We start from the raw sequence: 25,733 nt of genomic DNA, 5'->3' as shown, positions 1-25,733 counted from the left end.
CACTCCAGAGAAGACAACCCAACCTTGGCCAGTCTGCTCTTAAAGCTCAAGCTCTCTGATCCAGACCACGTTATAGTAAAACCCTTCTGTATCCAGAGCCTCCAATATCCTTCCTATCATGCAGCAAACAGAAAGTGCACACAATACTTCAAGTAAGGCTTAACTTCAATTTTATCCCACCACTCTTCAAGGAGTTTATATACTCTCACCATTAACATGCATGTTTCCTCTGGGTACTCTGGTTTCCTCCTATGTTTTAAAGACACACGCTTTAGTAAGTTATTGGACGCTATGTTGGTACTGGAAGCATGGTGACACTTGCAGGCTACTCCCAGCACATCCTCTGACTGTGTTGGTCATTGACGTTAAGGATGCGATTCACTGTAGGTTTTGATGTAAATGAGACAAATAAAGATAATCTTAAGACATAGCAGAAGAATTAGACCATTCGGCCGATTGACTCTGCTCCACCATTGTTATTATCCCCTCAGTATTATTATCTTCAACATTATTAACCCCTCAACCCAATTGTCCTGCCTCTTTTGTAATCGTTAACACCCTTACCAATCAAGAACCTATCATATGACCATATAACAATTACAGCACGGAAACAGGCCATCTCGGCCCTTCTAGTCCGTGCCAAAATCTTACTCTCTCCTAGTCCCACTGACCTGCATTCAGCCCATAACCCGCCATTCCCTTCCTGCCCATATAGCTGTCCAATTTATCTTTAAATGACAACATCGAACCTGCCTCAACCACTTCTGCTGGAAGCTCGTCCCATACATAGCTACCACTCTCTGAGTAAAGAAGTTCCCCCTCAAGTCACCCCTAAACTTTTGCCCTTTAACTCTCAACTCATGTCCTCTTGTTTGAATCTCCCCCACAATCAATGGAAAAAGCCTATCCACGTCAACTATATCTATCCCCCTCATAATTTTAAATACCTCTATCAAGTCCCTCCTCAACTTTCTACGCTCCAAAGAATGAAGACCCAACTTGTTCAACCTTTCTCTGTAACTTAAGAGATGAAACCCAGGTAACATTCTAGTAAATCTTCTCTGTACTCTCTCTATTTCCTTGACATCTTTCCTATAATTCAGTGACCAAAACTGTACACAATACTCCAAATTTGGCCCCACCAATGCCTTGTACAATTTTAACATTACATCCCAGCTCCTATACTCAATGCTCTGATTTATGAAGGCCAGCATACCAAAAGCTTTCTTCACCATCCTATCAACATGAGATTCCACCTTCAGGGAACTATGCATCATTATTCCTAGATCCCTCTGTTCCACTGCATTCTTCAATGCCCTACCATTTACCATGTATGTCCTATTTTGATTAGTCCTACTAAAATCAGCATTAAACTCCATCTGCCATCTTGCAGCCCACTCTTCTAACTGGCCTAAATCTCTCTGCAAGCTTTGAAAACCTCCTTCATTATCCACAACTCCACCTACCTTAGTATCATCTACATACTTACTCATCCATTTTATCACCCCATCATCCAGATCATTAATGTATATGACAAATAACATTGGACCCAGTACAGATCCCTGAGGCACACCACTAGTCACTGGCCTCCAATCTGACACAGTTATCCACCACTACTCTCTGGCGTCCCCATCCAGCCACTGCTGAATCCGTTTTACTACTTCAATATTAATACCTAACGATTGAACCTTCCTAACCAACCTTCCATGTGGGACCTGGTCAAAAGCCTTACTGAAGTCCATATAGACAACATCCACTGCTTTACCCTTGTCAACTTTCCTAGTAAACTCTTCAAAAAACTCAATAAGATTTGTTAAACCTGACCTTCCCCGCACAAATCCAAGTTGACTGTTCCTAATCAGACCCTGTCTATCCAGATAATTATATCAACCTCCTCTTTAAATGCAAAGTGGCCTCCACAGACAGTTGTGGCCATGAGTTCCACAGATTCACCGGCATCTGGCTAAAGAAATTATTCTTCATCTCTGTTCTTAAGGGACATCCTTGTATTCTGAGGCTGTGCCCTCTGGTCCTAGACCCCCTCACTAGAGGAAACATCCTCTCCATTCTCCACACTTTCTCAGCCTTCCAATATTTGAGAGGTTTTAATGAGGTCCCCAATGAGAACCCACTTCAATACATACATCTATATTTCATCCGCAAGTAGCTAATGACCTACTTGAAACAATCCTACAAAGAATCGCATTAACTGTAATTTCAGCTCCAAGTTGTTCCTTATTAGAAGCAGCACTGGGTGGTGCCTAGCTAAAGGTTTAGAAATTTTCCTCTAAACACTGGGCGTGACTGAATTGTTGCATCCACTTATAATGACGAAATAACTCCTACTAATGCCCTGAAGAGAGCTTTCGCCTTTGTGATCATACTCCTTTGTGGGCTGCTGTTTTTATTCCCATTTTTGTCTGAATTTAATGCTCTAAGTATCATGGGAGATTAGCAATAATTGAACGTCACTCTCACAAACCTCTCCAGCCCAACAGTGCAGACAAATAGGTGAACCTATAGAAATGGGGTGCAGAGGTTTTGTTGGCTGCACACTGCGCAGAACCTACTCTCTCCTTGGCATTACGGGGGCTGCAAAGAAAAGAGCCATTGGGACTGTCACAGACGCTGCTGAGCGAGCCTCCAGGTGGCTATGGGTCAAGAGGTGTGACCCATGGACCAATGTTGCTGGCACACAAGCCAAGGCCTGATCAATCTTGGCTGGGACACTTGGGTGAGAATATCTGACGCTGAAGGACCCAAAACACCCAGTGACCCCAGGTTACATCACTGACGATGTGTCCTAGGATGTATCTCACCATCAGGTCAGGTTTGGAGATCTGCTGCAGCAGTCGTAATGAAAATGTCCATGTTGAATTATGCATTATTTTATTCCTTTAATTAAATTCTCCATTCGTATTATGAATTAATTCATGGGAGTTAGGAACATGGGAGTATAAGAAGTAGGAACCAGAGTCATACCCCTGGTCTTTAAAACTCCACTGTGAGGATCTCCAAGAGAATATTATAATGAATGACAAGAGATTCTACAGATGCTGGAAATCCACAGTAACACAGATATAAATATTAAATCAACTTCCCGACTCTTACCTCAATGTTCCAATAAATGAAGGGAAACATGCGATGTACTTTCTTTATCTCCCTATCCACTTGCCATTTTCAGGAAGCTAAGCACTTGGGATCCCAAGATCCCTCTGTACATCAATGCTGTTAAATGTCCTGCCATTAAGTGTGTATTTTCCCCTTCCATTTGAGTGAAATAATGTAGGCATTAAGGAGCAGCTGGGTTCCTTTGCATTGTGTTCAGCTATTAATTTTACCTTCATGGGAATGGCAATATCTTCAGTATAAAGATTTAAAAAAATCAAACGTCTGGTACAGTACTTGTAATGTAGAAACTTAGTAATCTCTAGTGAGGCTGCTGTAATGCATATGTTCTGAACCTAAGGTAGGTATTTTCCAACTTGTGGTCAGGAATCTTTTGGAGGGTAGGCCTCAAAATCCCTGGCCTTGCCTGCTTTCGGTGACCGAGAAGGAGGTTGAATCGTTCGGACAGAGATGGCGCTCAGTACTCAGTGTCAGAGAGCTGATCAGAGCTCAAAGTATTCAGATGACTCAGAGTTGGATTGTGGTCGGCATGGCGGGGAGAGTTTTTCTTCCTTCTCCTGTCTACGTGAGATGGGGGACATTTGAGAAACTTTGAACTTTACTGTGCTCATGGACTTCTTCATCAAGTTATGGTATTGTTGCACTGTGGTAACTATATGTTATAATTATGTGGTTTTGTCAGTTTTTTCAGTCTTGGTCTGTCCTGTGTTTTGTGATATCACACCAGAGGAAATAATGTATCATTTCTTAATGCATGCATTACTAAATGACAATAAAAGAGGACTACGTGTCTTTATAATCATAATCATAAACTGAATTTAAGACCAAAGTTCAAAGTACATTTATTATCAAAGTACATATACTTTATACAACCCTGAGATTCGTCTCCTTACAGGCAGCCACAAAACAAGAAACTCAAAAGAACCCATTAAAAAAGATCAACAAACACCCAGTGCACAGAGAGAGAGAGAGAGAGAGAGAGAGAAAAGCATCAACCATGCAAACAATGAAAGCAAGCAACAGCAACAGCATTCAGAATGAAAGTGAGTCCATCGGCGAAGCTCGGAGCCACCGGACCAGGCCCAAGCCTCAGCCTCAGTTCAGCATATAATGGAGAAAACATCGCAGAGCTCGCAGACACAACGTTTCAAGGCTCGAGATTCAAGTTGCCTTATCACGTGTACATCGAAATATACAGTGAAATGCGCCATTTGCATTAACAACCAACACAACCAAGGGCCTGCAAGTGTCGCCACACATTCTGGTGCCAAGCAATGATGGAGGACAACTGAGAAACACAACAAATGAGTAGGCTGAGGCGAATCACAAAAAGCATTAAAATTGAGATTATAGTCATAAATTTTTCTCGGCATTGGTTAAAAAGGGTATTAATCTTATTTGCAGAATGATTTTAAAAGCAATTTAACATTGCATTTCTCTGATGACTATCAGGCAGCCCCCTCCCAGGTGACGTAGGCCTCTGGTATCCCGTCAGCATACCATAAAACACATTTCACACAACTTCCACATGTAACCCAGAAAACAAATTTTAAGTTTCTCATATTGCATCATTTAATAATTCTCTACAGAGGATCTTAGTGCTTCCTACGATAAAGTTACCATGAAAACGTAAGTTGTTCTAGTTGAACAGGCTGTGACCTCAATAAGACTGTAGGGTGATCACATGTTGAGACAGAATGAGGTATTGGTTTCTGCAAAGCTGTGATGCATTGCAGGCCTCCTATATATTTTCCTTCCTGTGGCTTCCAGATATTCTTGCTGGTACTCTAGTCAGAACTTTCCACTTCTTAATTGAAAACACAGTAATGCTATTCCAAGAATAGAAACAACTTAGAATGAATTTTAGCTATAATTCTGCCACAATTTCATGATAAAAAGCATTTTTAAGACTGCTGTGGTAAAATGTTATCTGTTGGTAGCTTAGTAACGGAAGACTGGAGAGTGGCTAATGTGCCTTTATCTAAGGAGGTAGGTAACGACAAGCCAGAGAACTATAGGCTGGAGGGCCTAAACTCAGTGGTGGGTAAGTTAGAGGAGGGGATTCTGATACACAGATCTTTTGCATTTGGAAAAGCAAAGACTATTTAGGAATAGTCAGCATGGTTTTGTGACTGGGAATTTTGCTATTGCTTGGTGAGGGTCAGTGCTATGGCTGGAGCAAGTGGGGGGAGGGGAGGGGGCTTTGGGGTTCTGTTGTTTCTGTCATTTATTCTTTGTTTTTTTTTCTGTTTCATGAATGTCTTGCAAAGAGTAAGAATTTCAGGTTGTATACTATATGCATTCTCTGATATTAAACTGAATCGTTGAACCATTGCAATAATATCTCCCAAAATTAATTGAATTTCTGTAGTAGAATTGATGAGGGGGGAGTCTGTGTGGACTTCAGCAAGGCTTTCGACAAAATTCCATATGGTAAACTGATCTGGGTGCTGAGATCACTGAGAGACAGAGTGAACTAGCCAATTGCATAGAGGATTGGCTTGATGGAAGAAGTCAGAATGTGGTAGAGGAGGATTGCTTTTTAACTTGGAGACCTGTGACAAGTAATGAATGCACCACAACGATCAGTACTAGATCTTCTATTGCTTGTCATACATATTAACAATTTGAATGAGAATATAGGTGGCACAATTTGTAAGTCTGCAGATGATACTAAAACTGGTGGCATAATGGTCAGTGAAGAAGGTTGTCTAAGGTTACAGCAGATCTAGATCAACTAGGAAAGTAAGCAAAGGGATGACAGATGGAATTTAACTCAGACAAGTGCAAAGTGATGTGCTTTGGGAAGTTAAACCAAGGAAGGGCTTACACAGGACCCTGGAGAGTGTTGTAGAACAGAGGGACCCAAGGATACAAGTGCATAGTTCACTGAGAGTGGTGACACATATAGACAAGATAGTGAAAAAAATTTGTTTGGCATGTTTGGCTTCATCGGACAGGACAATGAGTACAAAAGCTAGGACATCATTTTAGAGTGTATAGGACATTGTTGACATCTAGAATATCATGGGCAGTTCTGGTCACATACTGTAGGAGAAATAGGATCAAGCTAGCAAGAGTGCAGAAACGATTCACAAGAATGTTGCCAGGACTGCAGTTTGAATTATGAGGAGAGATAGAGTAAGTTGGGACCGTTTTCTCTGGACTGATAGAGGTGCGTAAGATCATGAGGGATATATAAAAGGATGTCTTTTCACAGACTTTTCCCCAGGGCAAACAAATCTAAAACTTAATGGCATGGGTTCAAGGAGAAAGGGGAAAGATTTAAAAGAGACCTGAGAATCAGTTGTTTACGCAGAGAATGGCACGTATATGGGACAAGCTGCCAGAGGAAGACATAGAGGAGAATACAATTACAAGGAATTTGGATTTTCATAGATAGAAAAAGTTTAAAGAAGTATGTGTCAAATGCAGGTAAATGGGACAGAGAGAACCTAGATTAGCATGGATGATTTGGACAGAAAGGCCTATTTCAGTGCTGTGTAGTTCTTTGATTCTATACATACCAATATGGCAGATAATTTAATATGAACTGAACTATGAACATGGCAAATATCTCAGCAGAAATATTGTGGCATTCGAGTGTTAATGATAATTCACTCTTGGAATGTCAACATGACCAGAAGGGCTAATATTCATTTTCCACACAGCTTGTTCTGAGAATGTAATGGTGGTTAGCAGTGGTTCATACAACTGAATAGTTGGCTGAGCAATCACAGGGGCAGAAGTGTTAATCATGTAGAGCAGAAGAATATAAGTTAAACTGGTTAAGAACAACAGTTTGCTACTTTGGAGAATATTGCTGAATCTTTTGGATCTTCATGGTCATTTTCACTGATAACCAGCTTTAAACTTTCAGGTTTTCAAAACTGTTCCAATTTGCAGTCCCATTCTGTACATTATCAGTCCAAATTTCCAGTCATTAGCTGGAACATTCTTGTGAACCTGATGGATAATTTCAACACAAGGCAGTTTGTGGTATTAATTGAGAAAATTTAAATATTCCAATATAGAAGTGAAGTACATATGCAGAAAACTGAAATAAGAATATAAAAATAGAAAATCCTAGAAATGCATGGAAGACAAGTTGTAAACCATGGGAAGATATAATCATAATTGGTATTTTAGTAGACAAACTGAAATAATTTCATAGATTTGCAGGGTTGTTTTAATGGATGCACTAGACTTTTTGTGGAGTGTTGTCCTATCTTTGATGTGTAAGATATTAATGATCAGGAACAGCAAATTAATAGGCATTAAATGGGAAAGTTGTCAGAAGCTTCAGACAGAGAGAAAAAAACAGAATGGCTCCTTATAAAGAAACTGGAGCCAACAGATATCATGCTCTGACCCACACAGCAAGAATATATCAAACTGCAGAGGAAAACATTGGCAAAAGGCCAGAAAAAAGAGAGATGAGACATCTGACTATGAAGCTCAGAAGGATGGTAGTTATAGTATGCTTATCTCTCAGAAATGAAGATAAAACCCATAAGAAAACAAGTTGCTTATCTTTAACTAGAATTGTGCACATTGAAGAGTGTAAGGATGATAAAGAAGAACAGAATTTTGGACATTCCTTCTGCAGAGCAAATATAAATTGTTAAGTTTTGTTGGTGACCCTATAAGTCTCCTATTGTTATTACATTGTTAAGATGCAATGTCACCAGGAGAGTTATAGATGTCTTTGAGCAATCTGTTAATAGGCTGACTGTGCTTTTTCTGTGAGTATGGAGGTGCCCCTCAGTACTTACCTCCAGAACATTATTGCCTGCTGAATTCCGACAATGCTACACAGTGACAAGGACGGGAGAGGTTAACTCACCCATTTTGTTCCGTTGAACAGATCATTAAAAAAAAATGGAAGACGAGGATGAAGGTGATGTGGGATATAAGATGAGTGAACGAACAATGTATAGGATTACAGGATCACTTCAGATGTTGAAAGTTTGAGTCACACAGGACATAGTTATATAAAAATTCTACACAAAACAAACCATTGGTCCTGAATGTGCCCGTTTCACATTCACCTGTAGTGTCTGTCATGTATTCACATTCTTCATGAAACATCTGCCGCTTTCTGTAAGGAGATTGTACGTTCTCCCTGGGACCACTTGAGGTTTCTCCAGGTGCTCCAAAGTCCAAAGACATACCAGTTGGTAGGGTAATCAGTCATTGTAAGTTGTCCCATGATTAGGCTAGGGTTAATTCAGGGGTTGCTGAGCAGCGTAGTTCAAAGGTCAGGAAGGGCCTATTCTGCACGACATCTCAATAAATAAAAATAAATAAACTGAAAGAGCCCTTGTTGTATTGACAGGAAGGCCTTATTGCATTCATATTCATTCATAGGATGTGCACATTGCAGGCATTATTCATCCATGCCCAGTTGCCCCCAAACGAGGTCTGGGCATCGACCCAGATAGACTGGAAAACCTGAGTGCGGAGGCGGGGGTTGGGCTGATTTCACTCGCTCACCCACGATGTTCATTCCACTCTCTGATGGCTGTTGTCTCTGCGAGTTTCACGGCATTTATGCCCTGCTAATATGATTTTGCCCCCCTTTCTCTGCACAGTGGTTATGGTCTTCCTTTTTTTTAATTTGGTTCTTCGAGCTTCTTGTCTTGTGACTGCCTGTAAGCAGACAAATCTCAAGTTGTATAATTTATTCATACTTTGATATTGATGTTGATGTTTGACGTTAAACTGAGAGGGCAGAATACACTCAACCACATTGGTGAGCTTAGAGTCACCTACAGGCACGACCAGGGGAAGATAATGCATTTCCATCCTAAGGATATCAGTGAACAAAATGGGTTTTTACAGATGGGCATTACATTTTCAATAGTTAAGCTTAGAGCAGATGTCTTTATATAGGCCCATACATGCCTCATACTTGCTGCCTATAAAAGCATTGACCCGAATTCTGCCTTTCTCTTTATCATTCTTCCGCTCTTCAGTGTGTGCAGTTCCAAATAAAAATAGACAACTTGTTTTCTTGTGTGTTCTGCAACATGTCAGCATTTAAAAAAAAGAGGATGTATTAAATAGCCTAATAGCCTTAAAGTTGGATGTATTCCCAGGGCTTGATGAGATGGATCCCAGGAGAGATTACTAGGGCCCTGACAGAGATTTTTAAATCTCTTCAAGCCACGGGCGAGGTAGCAGATTAATAGAATTTGCGAACAGCAAACGTCTTTATTCAAGAAGTGTGGCTACGATAAGATGGGCAATTTTAGGCCTTTGAGACTAATGTCAATGTAGGGAAGTTATTAGAAAAAATTTCTGAGGGACAAGATTAATCTATATTTAGAAAAATAGAGAGATTAATCAAAGACATATCATGGGATTTTAGGTCTTGACAGGCCAGTTTGATTGTATTTTTTCAAAGAGTTAACAAAGTGATTCGATGCAGGCAGGGCAGTTAATGAGGAGGAACTAGATAGAAATTGGTCAGAAAATTAGAGCCCTTGGGATCCAGAGCAAGTTGTCAAATTAGATCCAAAACAGGCCTGGTAATGGGAGGCAGATGGAGATGGTGGAGGGCTGTTATTGTAATTGGAAGCCTGTAATCAGAGCTTTATCACAAGGATCAGCGCTGGAAGCTTTACTGTTTGTTATGAATATTAATGATCTGGATATGAATGTTTGATTAGTAAGTTTGTAGATGATATAAAAATTACTTACTTATGCCCATCATCCCTTCTGGAACATAGACTGCCAACGGCAGCTTACCAGAGTCCTCTGTCCTGGGACAGTCTTTCAAGTTTTCCCCAGGTGTAGTCCATCATCAAAGACCCTTCCTCTCCCAGGGATGAAGTCTTTGGAGCTTCTCCGGGTATTTCTGTAGCCCTGAGTTTTCACAAGATAGGGTTCCTAGCCCTATGGCCAACCCTTCCCCTTTTACAGCTGGGCCTGGGGCGACACATCGCAGAGCTGACACAAAAATTGCTTATGCTGTTTATGTTGGGGAGGATAGACCTAGGTTACAGGATAATATTAATCAATATTGTGTTCTGTTCTAGTCACCTCATTATAGGAAGGATGAGGAAGCTTTAGAGAGGGTAGAGAGGAGATTGATCAGGATCCTGTCTCGACTAGAGAGCATGTCTTATGAAGATAAGTTGAGCGAGCTGGGGGGTTTCTTTTGGAGCAAAGGAGGATGAGAGGTAATTTGATAGATGCATACAGGATGATAAGAAGCATTGATCGAGTGGACTGCCAGAAACTTTGTCCCATGGCGGAAATTGCAATATAAGGGGACATAATCTTAATTTTGTAGAAAGTATAGGGGATGTCAGAGGTAAGCTCTTTACACAGAGAGTGGTGGGTACATAGAATGCCCTGCCAGAGGAGGTGGTAGAGGCAAATACTTTAGAGGCATTTAAGAGGTTCTTAGATAGGCACATAGATGATAGAAAAATGCAGGACGATGCAGGAGGGAAGGGTTAAGTGGATCTTGGAGTAGGGTAAAAAGTCGCCACAACATTGAGGAGCTTGTACTGTGCTGTAGTGTTTTATGTTCTATGTTCTAATTTATGAGATGGCAGAGAGAATTTAAACAGGATAAGTGAAAGCTTGGGGGCAGGGGTGGTGTTAGTAAGGGTAAGACATACACAATAAACAGCAGGACCTTAGGGAGTATCAAGGAATAGAGAGATTTTAATCTACATGTCCGTTGGTGCTTTGACGGTGCTAGTGCAGGAGATAAGATGGGGAAGAAAGCATACAAGATACTTGCCTTTGTTAGCCAGGGCACTTCATATAAAAACATGGTGATTATGATTCAACTTTACTTAACTATTAGTGAGGCTACGTGTTCACACCTGGTCACCAAACTGTAAGAACGATATGATTACATTGGAGAGGACGCAGAGAAGATTCACGAGGCGGGACTGGATAGGCTGGGTTTGCTTTCCCTGAGGCAGAGAAGGCTGAAGGAAAGTATGATCAAAGTACACAGGATTATGAAGGGCACAGTTAGTGTAAGTAATAGGGAAACTTCTCCACATAGGAGATGCCAAATACTGAGTAACATAGGCTTGGAGTAAGGAGAACGGAAGATTGGAGGAGATCTGAAGCAATTGTTTACCCAAGGGCTCATCGGATCTAGAACACACTCCCTGAAGGAATGCTGAAGGCGATTATCTCACAACATTTAAGAAATATCTAAATGAGGACTTAAGTTGTAAAGTCATTGACGACTATGGGCCAAGAGCTGCTAAATAAGATTAGTACATCAAGAACTCAGGGAGTGTGCACACAAGCTCACTGATGTGTTCATTTATCCAGGACGCTGGTCCCACATGCTTCAGATCAGCCACCATCATCCCTGCACCAGAGAGCTCTACACCTTCAGAACTGAATGCCTAGTGGCACTGACGGCAATTATCATGTGCTTTGAAGGGCTGGTAATGACACATACCAAAACTTCCATTCCTGCCACACTGGACGCTCATCAATATGCTTACCTACAGAACCAGTCTATGACTGATACCATATCATCTGTCATTCACCTGGCCCTGACACACCGAGAAAACAAGAACACATATGATAGAATACTTTTTTCTGGATTTCAGTTCAACTATGAGAATAGGTTGAGTGAACTTGGCCTTTTCTCCTTGGAGCAACAGAGGATGAGAGGTGACCTGACAGAGGTGTGTAAGATGATGAGAGGTATTGATCGTGTGGATAGCCAGAGGCTTTTTCCCAGGGCTGAAATGGCTAACATGATGGTGTGTAGTTTTAAGGTGCTTGGAAGTAGGTGCAGAGGGGATTTCAGGAGCAAGTCTTTCACACAGAGAATGGTGGGTGTGTGGAATGCACTGCCAGCAACAGTGGTAGAGGCGGATACAATGGGGTTTTTTTAAGAGACTCTTAGATAGGTACATGGAGCTTAGAAAAATCGAGGGCTATGTAGTAGGGGAATTACATGGTTAGCACAACATTGTGGGCCGAAGGGCCTGTAATGTGCTGTAGATTTTCTGTGTTCTATGTTCTAGATGGATACTTCATGGTTGTATTGGACACATTGAACCAAAGGGCCTATTTCTGTGCTGTATGACTCTATGACATCATGACAATCCCATAGTCTAGCCATGACCACTGAAAAAAGGCAGGAATAGCAGGAATACCACCATTTGCTATTTCCTCTCAAAGTCACATATGGTCCTCATTAAGAAGCAGATCACTAATACTTCATCATCACCAGAGCAAAATGCTAGAATTCCCTTCATCTTATTAAAGCATTGTGAATGCAATATCAGTTCCCAGCCTATGGTGGTTAAAGAAGGCAGTACACCAGTATCATCTCAATTTCAACTGAGGATGGCCAATAAATGCAAACAACAGGAATTCTGCAGATGCTGGAAATTCAAGCAACACACATCAAAGTTGCTGGTGAACGCAGCAGGCCAAGCAGCATCTCTAGGAAGAGGTGCAGTCGACGTTTCAGGCCGAGACCCTTCGTCAGGACTAACTGAAGGAAGAGTGAGTAAGGGATTTGAAAGTGGGAGGGGGAGGGAGAGATCCAAAATGATAGGAGAAGGCAGGAGGGGGAGGGATGGAGCCAAGAGCTAGACAGGTGATAGGCAAAAGGGGATACGAGAGGATCATGGGACAGGAGGTCCGGGAAGAAAGACAGGGGGGGGGGACTCAGAGGATGGGCAAGGGGTATTAGGGACAGAGGGAGAAAAAGGAGAGTGAGAGAAAGAATGTGTGAATAAAAATAAATAACAGATGGGGTACGAGGGGGAGGTGGGGCCTTAGCGGAAGTTAGAGAAGTCGATGTTCATGCCATCAGGTTGGAGGCTACCCAGACGGAATATAAGGTGTTGTTCCTCCAACCTGAGTGTGGCTTCATCTTTACATTAGAGGAGGCCGTGGATAGACATGTCAGAATGGGAATGGGATGTGGAATTAAAATGTGTGGCCACTGGGAGATCCTGCTTTCTCTGGCGGACAGAGTGTAGATGTTCAGCAAAGCGGTCTCCCAGTCTGCGTCGGGTCTCGCCAATATATAAAAGGCCACATCGGGAGCACCGGATGCAGTATATCACCCCAGTCGACTCACAGGTGAAGTGTTGCCTCACCTGGAAGGACTGTTTGGGGCCCTGAATGGTGGTAAGGGAGGAAGTGTAAGGGCATGTGTAGCACTTGTTCCGCTTACACGGATAAATGCCAGGAGGGGGATCAGTGGGGAGGGATGGGGGGGACGAATGGACAAGGGAGTTGTGTAGGGAGCGATCCCTGTGGAAAGCAGAGAGAGATGGGGAGGGAAAGATGTGCAATAAATGTTGGCCTTTCTAGCAAACCACACGCAAATCAAAAATCAGAATCAGAATCAGGTTTATTGTCAATGATATATGTCGTGAAATTTGCTGTGGAGTTTTTCCATCAGTTCAGAACAGGGCTAGTCCTACTGCTTTGTTGAAGAGAAGCTTGATGCATACCTGAGAAGTCTTATTACTCTCAGATAATGTCATACAATTTTTTTTAAAAAGCTAGTATTTCTGGCTCAACCATGATCACGACAACACTGGACTCTTTTGACAGCTGTCAAGTAGCACCATGCAGCTATCTTGCATATCCCTGTAACGTTGCCACGTTATATTTTGAATTGGGCTCCTTAATCCACTCTGCTCAACTGGAAAATTTACATTACAGATCCGTCAGCACCTGACTAGCATTCTCTTCAGGGCTTAAGCAATATTGGTCAACTGAACACTTCTTAGATATCGTTTTCCCCTTTGATGTTGCAGTGGTCACCGAGCTTGGCAATTAGCTTGCAGACATTTCATCACCAGTCAAGGTGACATACTCAGTGCGTAGTTGTAGGTTTTTCTCTCCGGGAGTGCTCACCCCTCCCCCCCCCCCATCTGCCTGCCTCAGTCCTGATTGGCTTCCTCTTCTGTTGACCTTTGAATTCTACTGGCAATTTTTTTTCTCAAAGTCACATATGGTCCTCATTAAGATGCAGATCACAAATAATTCATCATCACCAAATCAAAATGCTAGAATTCCCTTCATCTTACTAATGGTATTGTGAATGCTACATCAGTTCCCAGTCTATGGTGGTTAAAGAAGGTGGTCAAAGGTCAACTAAAGGGGCAGACAATCAGTCAATAGAATTCACTGTAAGGGAAGGAATGCTTAACACCTCCTTTGGTAGAGATGAACCTCCATCCCGCCACCCTTTGAAGACAGTATAAACAGAAAAATCAGTTTGTTCTAACAAACTTGATGATCAGTATACTCACTGAGGAAATAAATGCATTGAAGATACTTTTAATTTTGCCATGAGACATCTGTGCATCCTCAAATGCAGCATTTCCAATTATCAAGGATGCAGAGGTGCCATTTATCTCCATGGATGTTCTCTGCATCTGTCAGCTGTGCGGCTTGTGGTGGGCAAGTCCATCATTCATTTCCTATAATGAATAGATCCATCAATATACTATTACGTGTAGTCATAATGATCGACACTACACTTTTCACAATGGACACAGGGCATTTGGTAAGCACATCTGGAGAGGGACTCTGATTTCTCTAACTTCCAGTTATTTCTACCACCCCCTCACTCTTTTGTTATTCCCCGTCATGACTCTTCTGGTATTTTTTTCTCCAACCCCTTCTATCTTCTTCGATTCCCCACTCTGGACCCCACTGACCTCTTTCCCTCATCTGCTCATCACCTTATCCTGTAACTCTCCTTCTTCCCTATCTCCCATGATCCAGTCTCTTCTCCTATCAGATTCCTTCTTCTTCAGCTGTTTACCTCTTCCACCAATCGCCTCCTAACTTCTCACTTCATTACCCCCCCCCGCCACTCACCCACTTTCCCCCTCACCTGGTTTCATCTATCGGTTGCCAGCTTGTACTCCTTCCACTCCCCCATCTTCTTTTGCTGGCTTCTTCCCCCTTCCTTTCCAGTTTTAATGAAGGGTTTTAAGTTTACAGCCGGTCAGCTAGCGCATTATAAAAGAAGTTTCGTCTAGCAAAGTGGCCATCGTCAGAGTGGGACAGCTTTGACTCAATAGGCTTTGGCGTAAACAGGCAGAGGCGAGAGTGGGTTCCGGAGTGGTTGATTTAAAAACCGGTCAGGACAAGCCTGCAACACATACCTTCAAGGTCGGCAGAGGTGCAAGTGAAACAAATTAGTCAATTTATCAGCCAATATAAGTAAGGTTTGCTCTAGGGGATCGGCCTGTCGGGGAGCGGCCTTGTCGAGCGAGGTGCCTTGTGAGAAAAGTGCGAGTCTTTGGCTCAAGAGTCTTCGGGGAGGAGGCTGAGGAAAGAGACTACGCCACAGTTGTGAGGGTGAGAAGTGGTGAAGAAATGACAGGTCACCTGATTCAGTATGCTGCTTGCATGATGTGGGAGGTCAGGGACGTTGACGGTGCCTCTGGCTGCTACAAATGTGGAAAGTATGTCCAGGTTCAGCTCCTGAAGGATCTTGTTGAGGCACTGGAGAAGCAATTGGATGACCTCAGATTAATCCGGGAAAACAAGCATTTTCTGGCCAGGACCTACAGCAAGATCGTTACACCGAAGATACCGGAAGAGAGAAGGGGGCCGATGATGAGGAAGGGATGGATGTTTGGAGTACGGGAGACCCCGGGGGATGTCCCTCTTGATAACAGGTTCACCCTCTTGGAAGCTGTCGGGACAGAAGACAGTTGTTGTTGGGTTTTATTGGGTTTTATGTTTACCTGGGTTTCATCTCCTAAGTTACAGAGAAAGGTTGAACAAGTTAGGTCTTTATTCTTTGGAACGTAGAAGGTTGAGGGGGGACTTGATAGAGGTGTTTAAAATTATGAGGGGGATTGATAGAGTTGACGTGGTTAGACTTTTTCCACTGAGAATGGGGAAGATTCAAACAAGAGGACATGAATTGAGAATTAGAGGACAAAAGTTTAGGGGTAACATGAGGGGGAACTTCTTTACTCAGAGAGTGGTAGCTGTGTGGAATGAGTTTCCAGCAGAAGTGGTTGAGGCAGGTTCTATGTTGTCGTTTAAAGTTAAATTGGATAGATATATGGATAGGAAAGGAATGGAGGGTTATGGGCTGAGTGCAGGTCGGTGGGACTGGAATAGGGTAAGAGTTCGGCATGGACTAGAAGGGCCAAGATGGCCTGTTTCCATGCTGTAATTGTTATATGGTTATATATAGAAGACAGTGCCAGTCTGAGAGGCGGACAGGTCTGCGAGTCAAAAATTGGCACTGAAGCAAAGTCAAGGAGACAGATGTCAGGCAGAGCCATGGTAGTGAGGACTCCATAGTGAAAGGTACAGAAAGGGTCTTCTGCGGCAACAGGTGGGATTTAAGGATGGTGTGTTGCCTCCCTGGTTCCAGGATCCAGGACGTCACAGACCGATTGCAGGGCACCCTCAAGGGTGAAGGTGAACAGCCGGAAGTGGTGGTGCATATTGGCACAAATGACATCGGGAATAAGAGTAGAGACATCCTGCAGCGTGACTTCAGAGAACTCAGAAGAAGGCTGAAAAGCAGGATCTCCAGGGTGGTTATCTCTGGTTTGCTTCCAGTTCCTCGTGCTGGTGAGGGCAGGAACAGGGAGATAGGGGATCTGAATGTGTGGCTGAGGAGCTGGTGCGGGAGGCAAGGATTTGGATTCTTGGACCACTGGGATCTGTTTTGGGTTAAGGGTGATTTGTACGGAAGGGACGGGTTGCACATTAACAGACGGGGGACTGGTATTCTGGCAGGCAGGTTTACCACTGCTACACGAGTGTCTTTAAACTAAGTAGTCGGGGGGAGGGGATGAACTGGAAATATAAGGATGGAGTTAAAGGGAAAGAGAGAATAAGAAAAGTTAAGAAAGACAACAGAATTAAAGGGGCAGAAAGCTCAGGAAGGGATCGGAGAGTATGGCCAAGTGCAATAGGAATCGATGTGGAAGGTGAGGGGAGTAATGGATTAAAAGCATTATATATGAATGCACGAATTATAAGAAATAAAGTAGAAGAGCTTGAGGCTCAGTTGGAAATTGGCAAGTATGATGTTGTAGGAATAACAGAGACATGGCTGCAAGAGGATCAGGGCTGGGAAATGAATATTCTAGGGTATACGTCCTATCGAAAGGACAGACAGGTAGGCAGAGGGGGTGGGGGGGGCTTTGTTGAAATTCAGTCCCTTGCGAGGGGTGACATAGAATCAGGAGATGTCGAGTCAGTATGGATAGAACTGAGAAATTGTAAGGGCAAAAAGACCCTGATGGGAGTTATCTACAGGCCCTCAAACAGTAGCCTTGATATAGAGTACAAGTTGAATCAAGAGTTAAAATTGGCATGTCGCAAAGGTAATGCTACGGTTGTTATGGGGGATTTTAACATGCAGGTAGACTGGAAAAACCAGGTTGGTACTGGACCCCAAGAAATGGAGTTTGCGGAGTGCCTCCGAGATGGATTCTTAGAGCAGCTTGTACTGGAGCCTACCAGGGAGAAGGCAATTCTGGATTTAGTGTTGTGTAATGAACCGGATTTGATAAGGGGACTCAAGGTAAAGGAGCCATTAGGGGGTAGTGACCATAGTATGATAAGTTTTAATCTACAATTTGAGAGGGGGAAGGGAAAATCGGTGGTGTCAGTATTACAGTTGAACAAAGGGGACTATGGAGCCATGAGGGAGGAGCTGGCCAAAGTTGATTGGAAAGATACCCTAACAGGGATGACAGTGGAACAACAATGGCAGGTATTTCTGGGAATAATACAGAAGATGCAGGATCAGTTCATTCCAAAGAGGAAGAAAGATTCTAAGGGGAGTAAGGGGCGACCGTGGAGATAACAAGGGAAGTCAAGGACAGTATAAAAATAAAAGAGAGGAAGTATAACATAGCAAGGATGAGCAGGAAGCCAGAGGATTAGGAAACATTTAAAGAGCAACAGAAGGTAATTAAAAAGGCAATACAGGGAGAAACGATGAGGTACAAAGGTAAGCTAGCCAGGAATATAAAGGGGGATAGTAAAAGCTTCTTTAGGTATGTGAAGAGAAAAAAATTAGTTAAGACCAAAGTTGGACCATTGAGGACAGAAACGGGTGAACTTATTATGGGGAATAAGGAAATGGCAGATGAGTTGAACAAGTACTTTGGATCTGTCTTCACTAGGGAGGACACAAACAATCTCCCAGATGTAATAGTGGCCAGAGGACCTAGGGTAATGGAGGAACTGAAGGAGATTCACATTAGGCAGAAGATGGTGTTGGATAGACTGATAGGACTGAAGGCTGAGGAATCCCCAGGGCCTGATGGTCTGTATCCAAGGGTACTTAGGAGGTGGCTCTAGAAATCGTGGATGCATTGGTGATCATTTTTTCAATGTTCTATAGATTCAGGATCAGTTCCTGTGGATTGGAGGGTAGCTAATGTTATCCCACTTTTTAAGAAAGGCGGGAGAGAGAAAACAGGGAATTATAGACCAGTTAGCCTGACATCAGTGGTGGAGAAGATTCTGGAGTCAATTATAAAAGATGAAATAGCAGCACATTTGGATAGCAGTAACAGGATCGGTCTGAGTCAGCATGGATTCATGAAGGGGAAATCATGCTTGACTAATCTTCTGGAATCTTTTGAGGATGTATCTAGGAAAATGGACAAGGGCGAGCCAGTGGATGTAGTGTACCTGGACTTTCAGAAAGCCTTTGATAAGGTCCCACATAGGAGATTAGTGGGCAAAATTAGAGCACATGCTATTGGGGGTAGAGTACTGACATGTATAGAAAATTAGTTGGCAGACAGGAAACAGAGTAGGGATTAATGGGTCCCTTTCAGAATGGCAGGTGGTGACTAGTGGGGTACCGCAAGGCTCGGTGCTGGGACTGCAGCTATTTACTATATATATTAATGATTTAGATGAAGGGATTAAAAGTAACATCAGCAAATTTGCCGATGACACAAAGCTGGATGGCAGTGTGAAATGTGAGGAGGAAGTTATGAGAGTGCAGGGTGACTTGGACAGGCTGGGTGAGTGGGCAGATGCATGGCAGATGCAGTTTAATGTGGATAAGTGTGAGGTTATCCACTTTGGTGGCAAGAACAGGAAGGCAGATTACTACCTGAATGGTGTCAAGTTAGGAAAAAGGAAAGTACAACGAGGTCTAGGTGTCTTTGTTCATCAGTCACTGAAAGTAAGCATGCAGGTACAGCAGGCAGTGAAGAAAGCTAATGGCATGTTGGCCTTCATAACAAGGGGAGTTGAGTATAGGAGCAAAGAGGTCCTTCTACAGTTGTACAAGGCCCTGGTGAGACCCCACCTGGTGTATTGCGTGCAGTTTTGGACTCCAAATTTGAGGAAGGACATTCTTGCTATTGAAGGAGTGCAGCGTAAGTTCACGAGGTTAATTCCTGGTTTGGCGGGACTGTCATATGTTGAAAGATTGGAGCGACTGGGATTGTATACACTGGATTTTAGAAGGATGAGAGCGGATCTGATTAAAACATATAAGATTATTAAGGGATTGGGCACGCTAGAGGCAGGAAACATGTTCCCAAACTAGAGGCCACAGTTTAAGAATAAGGGGTAGATCATTTAGAACGGAGTTGAGGAAAAACTTTTTCACACAGAGGGTTGTTGATCTGTGGAATGCTGTGCCTAAGAAGGCAGTGAAGGCCAATTTTCTGGATTCTTTCAAGAAAGAGTTAGATAGAGCCCTTAAAGATAGCGGAGTCAAAGGATATGGGGAGAAGGCAGGAACAGGGTACTGATTGTGGATGACCAGCTATGATCACAGTGAATGGTGGTGCTGGCTCGAAGGGCCGGATCGTCTACTGCTGCACCTGTTGTCTATTGTCTATTGTCTCAGCCCGAAACATCAACTGTTTATTCCTCTCCATTGATGCTGCCCGCCTTCCTGAGTTCCTTCAGCATTTTGAGTGTATTGTTCCAATGTCTGCAGGATCTCTTGTCTTTATAATGAAGGTAAGTATTCTATACACTTTCTTTACCATTTCCTTTACCATTTTCGCATCCATCATTAATGACCCCCGTCACTCAGGTCATGCCTTGTTTTCAATGTTACCAGCAGGGAGGAAGGACAAACTCGTCGATTCAGGAACAGTTCTTCCCTCTGCCATCTGATTTCTGAATGGACATTGAACCCATGAACACTACCTCACTATTTTCTGTTTCTATTTTTACACTACTTTTTTAATTTAACTATTCACTGTAATTCAGTTTTTTTTTCTATTATTATGTATTGCATTGTACTGCTGCTGCAAAGACAACATATGCGGATGATCTTAAACCTGATTCAGATTCTAATTCTCCTCCTGTGCTACACATTCAAGAAACTTTGAACTTGAACACCAATGTTTCTCTGCTCCCCACTACTCCATAAGACCAAAGACCATAAGATATAGGAGCAGAATTAGGCCATCTGGCCCATTGAGTCTGCTCCACTATTCAATCATGGCTGATCGTTTTTTCTCCTCCTCAACTCCAGTTCCCGGCCTTCTCCCCGTAACCTTTGATGCCGTGTCCAATCAAGAATATATCAATCTCTGCCTTAAATACACCCAACGACCTGGCCTCCACAGATGCACGTGGCAACAAATTCCACAAATTCACCACCCTTTGGCTAAAGACATTTCTCCGCATCTCTGTTTTGAAAGGGCGCCCGTCTATCCCGAGGCTGTGCCCTCTTGTACTAGACTCTCCAACCATGGGAAACATCCTTTCCAATACTGCTTTGTCTAGGCCTTTCAACATTCAAAAGGTTTCAATGAGATCCTGCAGATGCTGAAACTGCAGAGCAAAACACACAAAATACTGGAGGACCTCATTGTAGGATATACCTGAAGCAAAAACAGATATGAAGGCATAATGAGTGATCCTAATGTACTAATATTACATATATGTATAATATACACTAATACACTAATAATATCCATGTATATGAACGTGCTGAACATTGCTATATTATTATACATGATACTTATGTTCATATGCATTGCTGACAGCAGTAAAAAAACATCAAATCAGTTTTCAAAATATGAAAATATGTATATATGCAAAAACATGGTTGAAGCATGCAGGTGCGAGGTGAAACCAGGGCGTCATAGAGGCATGTCCAAGGAGAGGTTGGGGCGAAGTCAAGGCATATTCGAGGTGACGTCAGAGTGAGCAGAGCAGAGCAAAGTCAGAGAGGAGTAGAGTCAGATTCAGCGCCCATGCACCTAAACGGAAGAGCAAGGTTTGATCAGTTTAAGCACCGGGCCGACTTGGAAAGGTCGGGTGTGGACCGAAATGTGGCAATGGGGTCCAGGCCCAGAGTGCACCAGTGCGACGGGGCCTGGGTCTTAGAGCGAGGAATGACCCAAGGATTGGACAATTTAAACGTCGGGTTGGATGGATTGAAGTGGCAGGGTGTCAGGACCGAAGGCAACGGTCCATTAGACCATAAGACTTAGGAACAGAATTAGGCCATTCAGCCCATCGAGTCTGCTCCACCATTCCATCATGACTGATCCTGGATCCCACTCAACTCCATCTACCTGCCTTCTCACCATATCCTTTGGTGCCCTGACCGATCAGGAAACTATCAACTTCTGCCCTTAATATACCCATGGACTTGGCCTCCACTGCAGTCTGTGGCAGAGCATTCCACAGATTCACTACTCCCTGGCTAAAAAACATCCTCCTTACCTCTGTTCTGAAAGGTCGCCCCTCAATTTTGAGGCTGTGCCATCTAGTTCTGGTTCAGGCTGGGTCTGCTCACTGCTCAGCGGCTTCTGCTTCGCTCTGTTCGGCAGTGAGGCTGAGGCTGTGCGCTTGTTCCAGCTACTTCAGGCTTTGTGTCTGCAAGCTCTGCAAAGTTTCCTCCCGCTGTGTGCTGAACTGAGCCTGAGGCTGAGGCCTGTGATGTATCTTCCCACTGTGTGCTGACCTGAGGCTAAGGCCTGTGATATTTCCTCCCGCTGTGTGCTGCACTGAGGCTGAGGCCTGCAACGTTTCCTCCCGCTGTGTGCTGAACTGAGCCTGAGGCTGAGGCCTGCGATGTATCTTCCCACTGTGTGCTGACCTGAGGCTAAGGCCTGTGATATTTCCTCCCGCTGTCTGCTGCTCTGAGGCTGACGCCTGCGATGTTTCCTCCCACTGTGTGCTGACCTGAGGCTGACGCTGAGGCCTGTGATGTTTCCTCCCGCTGTGTGCTGACTTGAGGCTGAGGCTCAGGCTTGCGATGTTTTCTCCCGCTGTATGCTGACCTGAGGCTGAGGCTGAGGCCTGCGATGTTTCCTCCCACTGTGTGCTGTGCTGAACTGAGTCTGAGGCCTGCTCCGTCGCTTTTGGCTCCATATCTGAGGACTCACCTTCGTCCCAAATGCTGTGTGCTTACTTCTGTTGTCTGCACGATTAGTTTTTTTTCCATGCACGTTGGGTGCTTGTCGGTCTTCTCTTTTTTTTAATGGGTTATTTTGTGTTACTTGTTTTGTGGCTACCTGTAAGGAGACGAATCTCAAGGCTGTATAACGTACACATACTTTGATAATAAATGTACTTGGAATTTTGAACTTACATTATCTGCATAAATAACAGTTCAAATCTAGTAACAATTCTAATAATAAATCAGGTCTAGTCAGATCATTAAAAACTTTCTCATATTATCTCAATGAATAGGAAATCAAACTCCTGTTGCTGACTCCCCAGTCAACCATGGGTTTGTGGTGAGAATATTACAGGAGAAAACAATCTCCATATGAACCTGTCCAGTTACTCAGTGTTTGTTAAATCCTTGTCCAATCCTTGCCAGTTCTAGCAAATTTTATTTGCTTTTAAATAAAGAAATTTGGATTGTCACATGATTATGTCCATTGTGTTAATGTGAAGTCATAAAAGCAGAAAGTGAATGATAATTAGACAGCTTGCTGAAGTTGGGTTTGACAGTTTTATTGGGCATCCTTTGGGGTAGATGCCAAAGGTGCAGGGTGCAATAAAGTGAGATCATCTCAGGGATGAAAGTCCTTCTTAGCTAAAGAGAAAACAGAAGTTAAAACTGCTCTCCTTCAAAAGGTAGGAATTTTGGGAGATTTAACGGATTAATTCAAAACTTGAGGTGTTTTGGGCTCCACACCTGAGAAGCAAGCCTCAGCTCTGGACACCAGCAGTGAACCACGTGGAGTATTGTGGGCATTTTTTGAGCCCCATATCTAGGAAAGGATGTGCTGGCATTGGAGGGGGTCCAGAGGAAGTTTATGAGAATGATCCCAGAAATGAAAGGGTTCATGCATGAGATCATAAGACCATAGACATGGAGCAGAATTAGGCCATACAGCCCATCAAGTCTGCTCCACAATTCCATCATGGCTGATCCCAGATCCCACTCAACCCCATACACCTGACTTCTCACCATATCCTTTGATGCCCTGACCAATCAGGAAGCTATCAACTTCCTCCTTAAATATAACCACGGACTTGGCCTCCACCATAGTCTGTGGCAGAGTATTCCACAGATTTACTACTCTCTGGCTAAAAAAAATTATCCTTACCTCTGTTCTAAAGGGTTGCCCCTTAAGATTTAGGCTGTGCCCTCTAGTTCTGGATATACCCACCACAGGAAACATCCTCTCCACATCCACCCTATCCAGTCCTTTCAACATTCAGTAGGTTTCAATGAGATTCCCCCATATTGTTCTAAATTCCAGTGAGTACAGGCCCCCAAAGCTGCCAAACGCTCCTCATATGTTAACCTCTTCGTTACTGAAATCATCCTTGTGAACCTCCTCTGTACTCTCTCCAATGACAACACGTCCTTTCTGAGGTATGGTGCCCAAAACAGTTGACAATATTCTAAGTGCGGCCTGACTAGTATCTTATAGAGGCTCAGCATTATCTCCTTGCTTATATATTCTATTCCCTTCTTTACCACAGACTCAACCTGTAAATTAAACTTCTGGGAGACTTGCAAAAGGACTGCACCTCTGCACCTCTGATGTTTGAAACTTCTCCCCATTCAGATAATACTCTGCACTGCTGTTCCTTTTACCAAAATGTATTATCATATATTTCCCAACACTATATTCCATCAGCCAATTTTTTGCCTATTCTTCCAAGTTGTCTAAGTCCTGCTGCTTCTTCAACAATACCGACACCTCCACTTGTATCATCCACAGACCTTGCCACAAAGCCATCAGTTCCACTATCTAAGTCATTGACAAACAATGTGAAAAGCAGCAGACCCAGTACTGACTCCTGAGGAACACCACTAGTCACTGGCAACCAACCAGAAAAGGCCTCTTTTACTCCCACTCACTGCCTCCTGCCTGTCAGTCATTCCTGTATCCATGCCAGGATCTTTCCTGTAACACCATAGGATTTTATCTTGTTAAGCAGCCTCATGTGTGGCACCTTATCAAATGCCTTCTGAAAATCCACTGCCTCTCCTTTGTCCACTCTGCTTGTTACTTCCTTGAAGAACTTTTAACTGATTTGCCAGGCAAGATTTCCCTCTACAGAAGGGGATTCTCATTGAAACTTACTGAATATTGAAAGGCCTAGACGTAGAAAGGATGCTTCCAAAAGCGAAAGAGTCTAGGACCAGTAGGCACAGCCTCAGAATACAAGGACATATCTTTAGAAAAGATATTAAGAGGAATGTCTTTAGCCAAAGGATGTTGAATCTGTGGAATTTATTGCTAAATGGAGGCTAAGTCCATTGGGTTTATTTAAAGCAGAGATTGGTAGGTTCTTGATTAGTAAGGACATCAAAAGTTTTGGGGATAAGGCAAGAGAATGAAGTTGAAAGGAAAATAAATCTGTCATGATCACATGACAGAGTAGACTCAATGCGCAGAATGGCCTAATTCTAGTCCTGTCTCTTGTGCTCTAAAATATTTGCACTATTGGGTGTATTGATAAATAACAAATGAGCAAGAGATGTTTATTTTTATAAATTTTGCCGCTGTCACCTGGAAGCAGATTTAATTCCAACCTTCAAATGGACATCAGATAAATTATTCAAAGTGAAACCATCAGAGCAGTAGGATTAATATATTGTTTTTCTAAAGACACAATGGGATATATGGTCCAAAATTTCTAGTTTTTCTTAGGGTATCTTGAAAAAATAAGGTAGCACCTCTGTTTCCTTAGGAATTTGAAGAGATTTGACACTACATCTAAAATTTTGACAAACTTCTATAGATGTGTAGTGGAGAGTATATTTACTGGATGCATCAGAGCATGGGATGGAAACACCAATAGCCTCGAACAGAAAATCCTACAGAAAGTAATGGATAGGCCGCAGTCCATCACTGGTAAAGCCATCTCCACAATTGAGTACATCTATCTGAAACGCCGTCACAGGAAAGCAGCATCCATCATCCAAGCAACCACCACCACCCCTCCCACCCCCCAGGACATGCTTACTTCTCACTGCTGCCATCAGGAAGAAGGTACAGGAGCTTTAGGACTCACATCACCAGGTTCAGGAACAGTTATTACCCCCAGCCATCAGTCTCTTGAACCAAAGGGGATAAATTCACTCAGCTTCACTTGCTCCATCATTGGAATTTTCACACAACCTATGGACTCACTTTCAAGGACTTTTCACCTCATGTTTTTGATATTTGTTGCTC

This window comes from Mobula birostris, chromosome 6 (assembly GCF_030028105.1).
Source record: "Mobula birostris isolate sMobBir1 chromosome 6, sMobBir1.hap1, whole genome shotgun sequence".
In the NCBI taxonomy this organism is placed as follows: Eukaryota; Metazoa; Chordata; class Chondrichthyes; order Myliobatiformes; family Myliobatidae; genus Mobula; species Mobula birostris.
This window is presented reverse-complemented; position numbering follows the sequence as displayed.